The sequence below is a fragment of the Lynx rufus genome, unplaced genomic scaffold (genome assembly GCF_022079265.1).
Source record: "Lynx rufus isolate CCGP_SWC_20201006 ecotype Redwood Valley unplaced genomic scaffold, mLynRuf1.p SCAF_6, whole genome shotgun sequence".
In the NCBI taxonomy this organism is placed as follows: domain Eukaryota; kingdom Metazoa; phylum Chordata; class Mammalia; order Carnivora; family Felidae; genus Lynx; species Lynx rufus.
In genome coordinates, this window is record NW_025814878.1 from 100,377,771 (window position 1) to 100,391,684 (window position 13,914).

The following is a 13,914-nucleotide window of genomic DNA, read 5'->3' on the forward strand; positions in this document are numbered from 1 at the left end:
TCACCAGTTTAGAACTCCAGTGGATGGCCCCAGACTCCTTTGGCAGTTGTCTTGAGTGTTGTTTAGAACACACAGAACATGCTATTACTGAATTAACCAAGTCACTGTATTTCAAAGGAAATTGGCATCTTTGGCAATGTGCCATCCCACCTGGGCACCACTGTGGGGACTCTTCCTATGCACCGAGTCTGCTGTACCTACTGTTGGGTATGGTGCTAGGACTCATACCCAGGCTGGGGCAGCTTCCTGACTGCCGGGAGCTGTTAGCACCTTAGAAGCCAGGATATGGAAGACAGTGAGGACTGCCTCAGGCTCTTGCAAGTGAACCAAAACTTTTTTTTCCCCACATATCCTGATCCCTCAAGCATTTATTCATGATCACCCACCCTTTGGCTTTCTATTGTCCAATCATAGAGTCAATCCCTTTCGAATGGCCCAACTACAACTACAAAGGCTTCATGGCCAAGGGCTCATGAGTGATCACCAGCCAAACTGCTCTGAATGTAGTCCACTGCCTGCTGTGATTTGTTACAGGTTCTAGGCCCCTGTGTCATTGGAATCTCTCCCATTCCTTCTCTATAGGCTGTAGGGGCCAGCACAGAAATAGGGGCAAGGGCATTTGGAAGATTTGCATACTCTATAGAACCTAGTAGGACCTGCATTTCTAGGCTATTAGAAATGATGCTCCTCTGCTGCAAATAGGCATGCTGGGATTTTAAGTCATGGTAGAGATGGATTAATGGAACATATCCTCAGGCCATCCCTCGATAGGAAGGGGATTCTTACCAAGATATAACATTTGTTCCTTCATGACTGGCTCTACCTGTAGGAGTTCTGGGTACACTGGTAGGAGCTGTTACTCTGGGGATATATTTGGTTTCTGCCCCCTTCCAGAACTGGGACCCAAATCCTAGAGGTACTCTCCCCTTCTGTTGTCTTTGCCACAATGCCCAACTTATACCTTCCAGAGCCACAGACACATCTAACTCAAATGGTAGCCCTGCTTGGGAGATGCCCAAGCATCTGCTTCACTAGTATTTTTGCCCTTTGAAAAGTGACTTGTTGCTCTGATACCCAGTCACATGTGCCCTTCCTTCGCCAGGCAGTATGAAATACAGAGGCACCGTGGCAGGTGGAAATAAAACTCCAAATTTCAAAATCACTACAAAAGCTTGTCTCTTTCATGTTCTTAGGGGTTGCATAGGCTGACATCTTGTCAATCACAGCTTCTGGGACAACACACAACTTACCCAACCATATGATGCCCCAAAACTTTACAGTGGTGCCTAAGCTTTGAATTTTTGCAGGTTCACTACTCACCCTCTTCCTTGCAGATAGATGTTCCAGGAAAGTCTGCAGAGTGTCCTGCAGCCAAGGCAAGTCTTTCACATATTAACATTATATTATTGATGTAATGTGTCCATTTTACTGATGTGGAGAAGGAGAACAGGGACAGATCTTGGGTTACCATCCCATGACTTATTATGGGGCTATGCAGGTAGCTTGGGGAAGCACTTTTGCAAGGATACTTATATTAATAACACACTTTTATATAAATATAACCTAAAGAAAACTTTGCATCATTTCTTACTTGACAATGCTTCCCACATGGTTTAACATATCAAATAAGCCTAATTATTTTAATATCTCTCTTTTATAAGGAGAGATAACAAATCTTTTGAGCTGTTCCAGAAGACCTGAAAAAAACCCAAAGTCAGTTTAAGATCAAAACTTAATTTAAAATTTGATTTTTGAAAAGTTTGTCAAAAATATCAAAAGACTTAAAACATTTGATTAAATAAGATCATAGGTCACTGTGAAACAAATCCATTTAACTGCGGGGCAATTAAAGATTTCAAAGGCAAATACAGAAGTTATATAGTTGTGAAAAAAACTTATCTCTTTTAATAGAGAAAAGTCCGTCTTCTGAGGTAATCAAACACTTGATAAAGACAACATGAAGCACAGGAAATTATTTCGATGAAAACACAGAATCTTTGTCTTCTAGGCAGATTACCAAAAATATAAAGAAAAACCTTTTATAATCTTATCAAAAACAGACCAAAAGGCTAAGAAAGCTTTTTCCTAAGAAGCCCATGCCAAAACACATCATAATTAAAAATCTGAAAAGGAAAAACAGAAAAGTCTTGAAAGTAGCCAAAGAGAAATGATTGATTACCTATAGGGGAGCACCAATTGATGTTACAGATCATTTCTCATCTGAAGGCATGGAGTCAGAAACAAGTGGCAAAACATGTCACAAGTGCCAAAAGAAAGGAACTGTCAACCATGCGTTCTGTTTTTGATAAAACTATTCTTCATGAATGAAGAGAAATAAAAGCATGCCCAGATGAAGGTATTTCATCTGGGAAGAATTTGTGGTTGGCCAGCAGCCCTACCCATAAAGATTGGTTGAAGAGAGTTCTTCTAACACAAAGGAAATACAGAAAAAAAAAAAAAAAAGAGAGAGAGAGAGAGAGAGAAAGAAAAAAGGAAGGAAAACTCGGAACATCAGGAAGAAAGATCAATGGACAAAGCAGAAGTATGGTCACGTACAATAGGCAGTAGTTTCTCTTGTGAATTTTATATGTGAAATTGAAATAAAAATTATACCATTGGATACTCCAGCCAATGATATGGAAAGTGGGGAGGGTAAAGGAACTGAACGGGAAGTGAAGTTTCCATACTACACAAAAAAATGGTAAAATGTTAATACCAGTAAACCGTGATAAGTCACATAGTGTACTATAATACATACAACACATAGAAAATTATACAAAGAGGTAAATCAAAAGCACTATAAATAAAGCTAGATTGAATGTTAAAACTTATTCAAGGGACCTAAAGGGAGGTAGAAAAAGAGAAAGAGTCATAAGTACCAGGTTAAACATAACAAATAATAAAATGACAGTGTTAAGTTCTAACATATCAGTAATTATCTTAAAGCTTAATGGTCAAAATACACCAATGAAAAGACAAAGATTGAGAGAGTGGATTAAATAAAACTACAGCCCAAATATATTCTGTTTATAAAACTCAAGCCCTAAGCCCTAAGGGCCTTTACCCAGATTCAATAATTCCCCAAGCCATTGCAACATCAATTTGTTTTCTCATTTTGAGTTCCCTTTCATTTCTGGCATCTGGAGTTTCATTTTTCATTCAAGCTAAGCTTATATGTTTTTCATTAGGGAGTGATTTCTAGGGATTTTAATGTCATATTCTGCCACAGTACTAGATCTTGAATTAGGTCCTAATAGAGATTGTGGAGTGTTTTTTTTTTTTTTAATGATATCCTAAAAATGTGGGAGTAAATAGATCATCAATCTATTATGGCTCTCAAAAAACTCCACATTTTATGGATATACAACACATTTCTCAAAGTGCTTTTCTTTCATTAAACATTCATTCATCCTAACATAATCCCATAAAGACTTCTAGTTGACCAACAAAATCTATATTCCCCTTCTTTAATGACAGAATTCCTGAGTGTTAGGTGGATATATGGATGGCCAGCTAGAAACTATATTTTCCATCCTCCCTTGATACTTGATACAATAGGTGATTAAGAAATGGCCAATGATAAGTGAGCATGTGTGAGGCATGCCGCTTCTGTATTGGAGTCCTAAAAAGAAACATACATAGGATCGCCTAGTCTCTTTTCTCACTTCCTACTAACTGGGATTATGAGAGCTGAAGCCACTAGTATCATGGGATCTAGAGATGGAAGCCATATGTTAAGAATGTCAGACATGCCCTTTCTATCCTGGAATGGGAGGTTAAGTGAGAAAGTAATAGACTTCTGTCTTGTTCAGGACTTTTTACATAGGGGTTTCTTTGTCTTAAGAACTTAAGACTTTTATACCCTTGGGAGTAAACTAGGGCTCAGTAACACTCAGTGAAGATCCAAGAGGGAATAGATTGTGAAAACCAAGTTGGTCATAGATGGTGATCTCCAAGGGTCAGTGTTGACTTCCTATTTGAAAGACCTCAGTCATGGCTCAAAAAGGCATTGCTAACTGATTTTGCAGTGGGAAATCTCCAGACAGAGTATATGTGCCATATGCTTCCAGAAAGATCTTAAATAATGAAGTAGGATAGGGGTCAACCTACAGACCAAATACAGCCCATCATCTGATGTGTGTGTGCATGTGTGTGTAATTCTATGGGTTTTAACAAATACATACAGTGTGTAATCAACATCAAAATCAAGATAAAGAACATCTCATAACCCCCCAAATTTCAGCCCCTCTCCCCACCTCCAGCTCCTGGCACTATTTTCCTCTCTCTTCCTACAATTTACGCAACTTCTTAGCAGCAGCAGCAGCAACATTTTATTCCTTATAAATTCTGTTTTTCAATCAGTGTCATGACCTAGAGGAAATGTCCTTCTTCTTTACAAGGAAAAGCCTTTCTGGAAGAAAATAACATGTAATAACATGCTAACTCTAGAGAGAAATTGGAACTGAGTGTGTTGGGTGAGTGAACCTGGAGAACCACTGTTAGGTAGAGCAGAAATTCCCTCCACCTGCCCATACCACCCACATCCTACTTCTGTATCACACCATGTACAGCAGACAGGTCCCTGATATGACTCAGTAGACTTCTCAGAGTTAACAATACCCCGCCCCCACCCCGCCCGACACATCATCTGAGAGACCCTCAAAAGGCGCATCCATATAGGCTAACCCTTCCATGTAGGTTTTTGTATCTCCTGAACAACGAAGTAAGCAGGTTGTGGGGACAACAGAATGAACAATAAAGGATATTTGACTATGCGAGCTGCCTAGTTGAGTGTACTCTTTTTCCTTGTAAAAACTGTGCTTTTAATGAGATAAAAAATATGGCATGGGGTGGAAATCCTGGCCAAAGGGGAATCCAGCCAAGAGCCTGACTGAAGCTGCAGTAAAGGCCCTGAGACTCCTGCTAAGTAACTTAATAATTTCTCTTTGCCTTTAACCTGAAATGTCATTTTTGAAAGTCCAGATTGGCTTTTCCCAGAAACCATTTCAGTAGGAGAGTGAAGGCCAACAGACAGAACTTTTCTGAGAAGTTAGGCATGGAGTTCAGAGGAACAGAGCTCCCTCTCTTCTCTCTCACTTCAATTCCTGAGACAGAAGCCATCATCCAGAGATCCTGAAACTGATTTTACTTCAATTCCAGGTCCCATCATGGTCTGGTGATAGCACAGGGGCTCCATTTGCTGAGAGATTACTTCCAGGAGGTGAGTTTTGCTGCCATAGGATTTTGTAAATAAAGTTTTATCAGAACACCACCACACTCATCCTTTAACATGCTTTTGCACTGCAACAGTAGAGCTGAGTTGTTGCAACAGAGATAATATAACTTACACAGCCTAAAATATTTGTTATCTATCCTTTACAGAAAAAGTTAATGCCTGACACAGGTCAGGGTGTAAAGAAAAAGATTCTGCACTCACCTCTAGCAGGAATGAAACTGCTTATCAAGCATTCCAGATATCAGTAGAAAATTGAATGCTAGGTAGGGAACCTCAGCAAAGCTCCAAATGTATAATGAGGCATTACAGGACCAATGGAGTAGATTTCAGGAATACTATAAACATGTAACATCTTGTAACGCCAACACCATTGGAAAATAAGTTATCCAACCACAGCTAAATCTTATTGTCTATAACCATTTTGTTTAGTAGGATATTGATATGGAATAGCTCAACATCTTGACAGAGAAAAACAAAATGCTTTCAATAATCTTACTGTTAGAATATTAAAATATTGGATATGCATCTTTAAAAATGGATATAAAATATGTACATACATTTATATATTGAAGAATCAAATAGACAATTGTTCACATTAATGTTGTTAGAATTCAAGCTTTCAATATAAGCAAAAAATTAAAATATGAAATCATATAAGTAAAAAGCCTGTAAAGTTGAATTTAAATTGAATTTTACAATATCTTGATTTATTTTCTCTTTTTTTTAATTTTTTTATGTTTATTTTTGAGAGACAGAGACAGAGAGCAAGCAGAGGAGGGACAGATAGAAAGGGAGACAGAGAATCCAAAGCAGGCTCCAGGCTCTGAGCTGTCAGCACAGATCCAGACACGGGGCTTGAACTCATGAACCATGAGACCATGACCTGAGCCAAAGTTGGTTGCTTAACCAACTGAGCCACTCAGGTGCCCCGATTTATTTTTCTCTTTTTATGAAAAAGTATATGTTCCCCAGCTCTCTTCGTGGTAAATACCAAGAAGCAGCAATAGACTGAGGTCAATGAGAAACCCTGGTACCCAGATTGCAACCTCTAAGTACCATCACTTCCCCTAAAACGTACCAGCTCCTTGGAGAAATGGCTAATTCATGACTGGGGGAGGAAACCTGGAAGTTCCTGACACACCATAGCAAAGACATAATGAAAACATTGTAGAGACATCTCCAAAACACATTATTACATAAAACAGGCAAATCACAGAAATGTCAAAGCATACAGGAGCTGACAAGGGACTACCAATGGTCAAAAATGGAACAATTGGAACATCAAAAAGAATAGTGAGAGAAATGGATTAAACTAAAGAAAATATGTCAAAACCATAATGCTATTTTACAAAAATTACTTACTGGTCACTCTTGGAGGTTGCTATGATACCCACTCGTTCTAAAATTTGGTAAATAAGTACAAAAAAGTATGCATTTATCTTGCCTTTCCAGTGTGGACTATAAATAGTCAATGAATGTTATTTTTATAGAAGAATCAAAGCTAATAAGAGCAGAGGTAATGACAGAATCAGAAAATCACCATTTCGAATATTCTAATGACATTTTATGCATAGGCAATGGTTATCGATATCTGCTAAAGCCTTTCAGAGAAAGGTTTCTGGGAACGTTTAAATGAAGTTTCAGTCTTACAACAACCAGAACCCACTGATCAATCTCCATATTATTAAAACTAATATCCCCTTTGGTATAAGGCAGCAATAAATATACAACCCCACCTATGAATTATTCTAGCTCCTCCCTCCAAAAAATAAATTGAATCTGAATCTATGCAAGCCTCTCTACCTATCAAGTTTATAGGAAGTAAATGGGATAAAGGAACACTTTAAACAATACCATAAGATTCCTATCAGCAAAATACAGAAAGAGGAGAATTTTATATGGCAATTGACTATTTCCTTCAATAAATAATTGGCATTGTAAGAGACAGAACAGATGAACATAAAGGAAGGGGAACAAAAATCATATCAAAACAGGGAGGGGAACAAAACAGAAGAGACTCATAAATATGGAGAACAATCTGAGGGTTGCTGGAGGGGTTGTGGGAGGGGGGATGGGCTAAGTGGGTAAGGGGCATTAAGGAATCTACTCCCGAAATCATTGTTTCACTAGATGCTAACTAATTGGGATGTAAATTTTTAAAAATAAAAAATAAAATAAAGAAACAACAACAACAAAACAAAACAGTGAGTGGCTTTATAGCTTTCATGGGTGAAGATGACCCTTTGTGCAATATAACGTCCCTTTGTTGATCTACTTCATGTCATACACATAGGCACTGTTCTCAGTGAACACATAAAATATATGAACTATGAAACATTTGGGGAAAAAAGAATTGGCATTTTAAAGAGGAAAGGGAAACTATTATGGATTACAGAATTTATAATCCATAGGCAATATATATATGGTCTGGTTTACACTCTCGCATTACGGGCAAATGAACTATGAAGACATTTTTGAGAGCGATTGATCATATAGAATGACTATCAGGAATGCAAAAAATTATTCTCATTATGAGTCTCATTTTATGGATTTACCGCATGGTTATATTATTAACATCTTTATCTGTTAGCAGCACTAAAACATTTGTGAGTGAAAAGATATGATGTCTGGAATTTTCTTTTAAATACTAACAGTAAAAAAAAAAATGGAAGGGTGATAATTGAACAGAGAATAGCAGCATGTTGATAATTGTTGTAATGGGATAAGTCGATGGACTTTAACTGCACTATTCTCTTTACTTTTAAAAATAAATATACATCTGAAAAATTCCATATATAAAGGACTTTAAAAGGATCTTAAAAGACTGTAAATTACAGTCTGTGCAACCTGGAAGTACAACTGGGAAGAAAATAACTTTCTCACCTTTCCAATTTTTGTGCAGCTTTGGAAAATTATATATTTAGTACTTCTCCAAGTACAGATTCAATATAGATGTCTTACCAACAGTTTAATTATTTGAAGGATTACCATGTTTTAAGGGAATGATGCTACTACCACAGTGATCTTGAGTTTTGTGTTCCAATCTGTCTTATCTGTTGGTAGCAATGATCTACCTCAGTGGTTCTAAAACATTGGGTCCTAGGATCCTTTTTATTCTTAAACATTGTAGAAGACTCTAAATATATTTTTTTAATGTGGGTTATATTTATGCTTATTCTTTGTTAAAAATCTAAACTAAAAATTTTACAATATTTATTAAAAATTAACAATAGTTCCATTACATGTTAACCTAAGGGACCTAATTTATAAAACAAACAAACAAACAAAAAAACCTATATTTTCAGAAACTTGGTAAGAAGAGTGGCATTGCTGTATACTTTTCTCAAGTTTTCCTGATGTCTGGACTAATTAAAAGTGACTAGATTCTCATATTGGCTACTGCATTTAATCTGTTGCAATATATTCTGCTTAAAGTAGATGACAAAAATTCAGTTTCACACAGATGTATTGTTGGACAAAGGAAGATTATTTAAACAGCTTTTTGAGATAATTGGGGCTATCCTCTGATACCACACCACAACCAGACATACTTTCTTAAACATTAGTTGCAATGTGGGGCACCTGGGTGACTCAGTTGGTTAAGCATCTGACTCTTGATTTTGGCTCAGGTCATGATATCCTGGTTCATGAGATCGAGCCCCACATCGGGCTCTGCGCTGACAGCATGGTGCCTGCTTGGGATTCTCTCTCCCTCTTTCTCTGCCCCTCCTCTGCACATGTGCACACTTTCTTTCTCAAAATAAATGAATAAAAACATTTTAAAAAAGGTTATCCTGTAGACTTGAGATCGAGCCCCATCTTGGACTCCGTGCTGGGGGTGGAGCCTGCTTAAGATTTTCTTTCTCCTCTCTTTGCCCCTTCCCTGTTCTCTCTCTCTCACTGTGTCTCAAAGAAGAAGAAGAAGAAGAAGAAGAAGAAGAAGAAGAAGAAGAAGAAGAAGAAGAAAGAAAGAAAGAAAGAAAGAAAGAAAGAAAGAAAGAAAGAAAGAAAGAAAAGAAAAGAAAAGAAAAGAAGAAAATTGCAATGAGACATCAATTGACTTTTCCTATTCAGTTCCAAGAAAATCCAGTACAAGAAAATCTTGTATGTCAGATGTTCTTTTACTGATGCAAGATTGTGTTATATAACTCATTGGCCATTTGTAAAATATGGGTCCATTAAGTACACATATCTTCCAAATATTGACACATTAAAAATAATACTTGTTAATATTACCATCAATCTCATCAGAGAACTTTTAAGTATTAGAACGTTGCCAAGCTCACAGTGGCAGACTCAAATGCTGCAAATTTCTAATCTTTACTTGAAGTCACAAATTTTCTCATTGGCAACAAACATCGACAGTTGTTTTCCTTGAAATGACAGACCCACCTTGTTTGTTTTCAAGAAAATGTCTGCCAATTGCCCAAGTGTGAATAACCAAAGTTTGTGTGTCAGTGGTTCTTTCGAGTAAAATGATGTTTCGTGAAAAAAGCGGCTTGCTCAACTCAGAATCCAAAGAATCTCACAAATGCTTTTGTTCCAGACTGCCATCACACTTTGATACGCATATGAAGTGATTGATGCACACTCCCCATTTTAGCACACAGAATATTAAAGACAACATTTACCTAAAAGTTGAAGTTCAATAAAATTAATAATTTGTTCTGCTTCGTTAAGGGCACTCTTAGGGTGTAACTGTCACTTTTGTTACTGTGGGTTCATGGCAGTGAGGAATGTAATGACTGCTAGTAAACTTTAGGGCTATTTTCTTGATTCTGGCTAAAGTGCCAACAGTTTTACCCACTGTCAATGGGAAAATCAGCACAATGAAGAAAGAAAATAATGTTTATAAAAATACTTTTTACCTAGAGGATACCTTTAATAGTTTCAGGGATCTCCAGGGATCTTTGGACCACACTTTGAGAACCACTTGAGAATCAATCTTGAACATACTATTTCAGTTCCTCAACATATATGATAGAACTGTTAGCAGTTTTAATACAGGTAATTAATAGAAATGAATGGATTTGACTGCAGTATTCCGAGGCTTGTGAAGTCATTAACTGCCTCACTCAGACCAATATGTTCTCATGTGCAAGTGTTCCGAGGAAAATACATACCTATCTAAAATTGTTTATTCATATTGTTTAGATTTCCTCAAAAGAAAATATGCAACATACGGAATTTTCCTTCCTAGACAGAAAAATTTCGAAGGCATATATATATAAGGCACAGAATTTTAAAAAAATTAGGGGCACCTGGGTGGTTCAGTTGGTTAAGCACCCAACTCTTGGTTTCAGCTCAGGTCATGATCTCACAGTTTGGAGTTCAAGCCCTGTGTCGGGCTCTGTGCTGACAGCTCGGAGCCTGCTTGGGATTCTCTCTCTCTCTCTCTCTCTCTCTCTCTCTCTCTGCCCCTTCCCTCCACACACTCATTCTTTCTCAAAAGTAAATAATTAATTTTAAAAAATAATTTTTAAAAATTAATTGTAAACAAATTGTATAGTCACGTGCAGCAATAAGAAATAATACACAGAGGGATCATGTATACCCTTTACCCAGTTTCCCCCCCAGTGGTGACATCTTGCAAAACTACATCGCAGTATCACAACCAGGATATCGACATCGACACAGTCAATACACAGAACATTTCTACCACCTCACGTATTATTCATGTTGCCATTTTATAGCCACACCCACTTCCTCCCCCCCTTCCTAATTCCTGGCAACCTCTAATCTGCTCTTCATTTCTACAAATTTGTTCTTTCAAGACATTTATATAAATCGAAACAGACAGTACGGTAAACATTTGTAACTGGCTTTTCCACTCAGCATAATTCTCTGGAGAGTCATCCAGCTTGTTGCATGTGTCAGTAGTTTATTCCCTTTCATTCATCCACAGTATAGACATACCAACGTTTAATCCATCAGTGGAAGGATGTGAAGGTTGCTTCCAGTTTTGGGCTATTAAGAAAAAAAGCTGCTGTATGCATTCACATACAGGTTTTTGTTTGAACATAGTCTTCATTTCTCTGAGATAAATTCCCAGCACTACAATTTCTGAGTGTAGTAGTTGTATTTTCAGTTTTTAAGAAACTGCCAAACTGTTTTTCCAAATGGCTGTGCTATTTTCCATTCCCACCAGCAATATGTAAATGATATGATCTCTCTTCTTCCTCTCTAGCATTGGTGATGTTACTATTTTCTATTTTAGCCCTTCTAGCTGGTGTGCAACGATATCACTTTGTGGTTTTAATTTATAAACTGAAACATTTTAAATGTACAAATACTAGATCATTTGTTATGGTTCCATGGGTCCCTATGGTTCCGTTCATTTTTCAAGTCTATTTTCTCTTTGTTGCTCAGTTTGGACAATTCCTATTGTTTGTCTTATAGTTTACTGATTCTTTCCTCTGTCCCCTCCATTCTTTTGTTGAACCTATCTACTGAGCCTTTTATTTCCAATTGTTCTTCTTTCATTAGGTTACCATTGATATCTTCTAGTCTTTCCCGGGAATTTCTGTTTCTTGACTGAAATTTCTGTTTGTTTGGTTTTTTTTTTCATTTCTTTCAATCATTTTTATAAGTACATATTGAATCATGTTTTTATATGGCTGCTTTCAAATCTTTGTCATGCAACTCTATCATCTCGGTCAGCTTGGTGTTGCCATCTTTTGATTGTCTTCTTCATACTGTTTGAAATCTTGTTTCCTGGTATGACTCGTGATTTTGCATGATAACCTGCACATTGTTGTATCATATTATGAGGTTCTAGATTTTATTTAAACCATTTCTTTTAGCCGGTTTTCTCTGACACTTCTCTGGTAGGGGAAGGAGGTCACTACCTCCTTACCGCCTAGTGGAGGTGGAAGAACTTGTCCCCCATTTGGTCTCCCTTGACACCTGAGAAAAACAACTCACTGCTACTGCTGGGAGGGGTGAGATTTCCAGCTATGCAGGTGGTCTTCCATTACACCACAGTGTGAGGTGCTCATCACTTCCGGGCAACAATGGAAATCCTGACTCTTCAGTGGACCTCACGCACCATGCCAACAGGGAAGTGAAAGGGCCCCTCATTACTTCCAGACTGGTTCTTCACACCGTCTCTACTAACATCAGAGGGAGGTGTGCCCCATTATGGGTCAATAGCGATGAAGGACCCAGCTCCGTACTTGGCCTTCCCTGATACCACATCTATGTGAGTGTTAGGTACCTCCTTACAGTGTCATGAAGGCCACATCTAGGCTCCTTAATCAGACTTTGTTGGCACAGGTGACATACACCGTGGGGGCCATAGTTTTTTCTCTGGTACTATTTTTGTGGTAAAGCAATTATTGCTCACAAGTGTTCTGTCATGCTAGACTGCCCCTTCTCTTTCTCTTTGGCTAGAGAAAGAAGGCTTTGGGGTAACATTTTCTGTATGCACCAGTTGGTTGTTGGCTTCTTTAGATCCAAGTCCGAGGCACATGAAGAAAAGTAAAACCCAAGGAACTCAACAAACATGCTCTTTCTCAGATTCCACGGTTCCTAATCATTCTACCCCCTCTCCATGTTTCAGATTCTCATGTTTATTTTTTAATGAAATGTCCAGGGGCTTTAGTTGTACTTAATGGGAGGCACAGGGAAAAGTAAGTCTACTCCATGTCCCTAAAAGTAGAAATCCAAAACACAGAATTTTATAACTCTTGTGTAACACACATGTAAATAAAATCACTTTTCTCTCACATATTCTTTCTGCATTTTATATCCTTGTATTCAACTTATTTCATGAGTAACTATTCAGTAGTGTAATATGTTAAAACAATTGTATTGCTTCCCCTAAATACAACTCCATCCCTTGTATTAACTTGAACTTTACCTTGGATAAAAACTTTCTTTCAGGGTACTACTATGTTCACCAATATTCATGAATAGTATCCTTTTTGTCCTTTTTCACTAAAGAATCCTTAATATTTCTCCTCCCTCCCTTGAATCACTTTTCTCATGGACTTGCTCTGGAAAAGACTTAAGATAGATGAGCTGTAGAGTAAAACATGGTTATTGAATACCCCTTCTTACCACTTATGGCCTACCTGGAATCCATTTTAGTTGATTCAGTGTTTTAATTGCTTTTTCGGGACCTGATTATGCTTTACTAATAAAGAGATTAAAAAAATCATTTATGAATAAGGTCATACATCTTTATTAAACACTTAAAATGGAGGAGATGCATAATATTTTTTTTATTTTTTTTTATTTTTTTTTATATGAAGTTTATTGACAAATTGGTTTCCATACAACACCCAGTGCTCATCCCAAAAGGTGCCCTCCTCAATACCCATCACCCACCCGCCCCTCCCTCCCACCCCCCATCAACCCTCAGTTTGTTCTCAGTTTTTAACAGTCTCTTATGCTTTGGCTCTCTCCCACTCTAACGTCCTTTTTTTTTTTTTTTTTTCTCTTCCCCTCCCCCATGGGTTCCTGTTAAGTTTCTCAGGATCCACCTAAGAGTGAAACCATATGGTATCTGTCTTTCTCTGTATGGCTTATTTCACTTAGCATCACACTCTCAGTTCCATCCACGTTGCTACAAAAGGCCATATTTCATTTTTTCTCATTGCCACGTAGTATTCCATTGTGTATATAAACCACAATTTCTTTATCCATTCATCAGTTGATGGACATTTAGGCTCTTT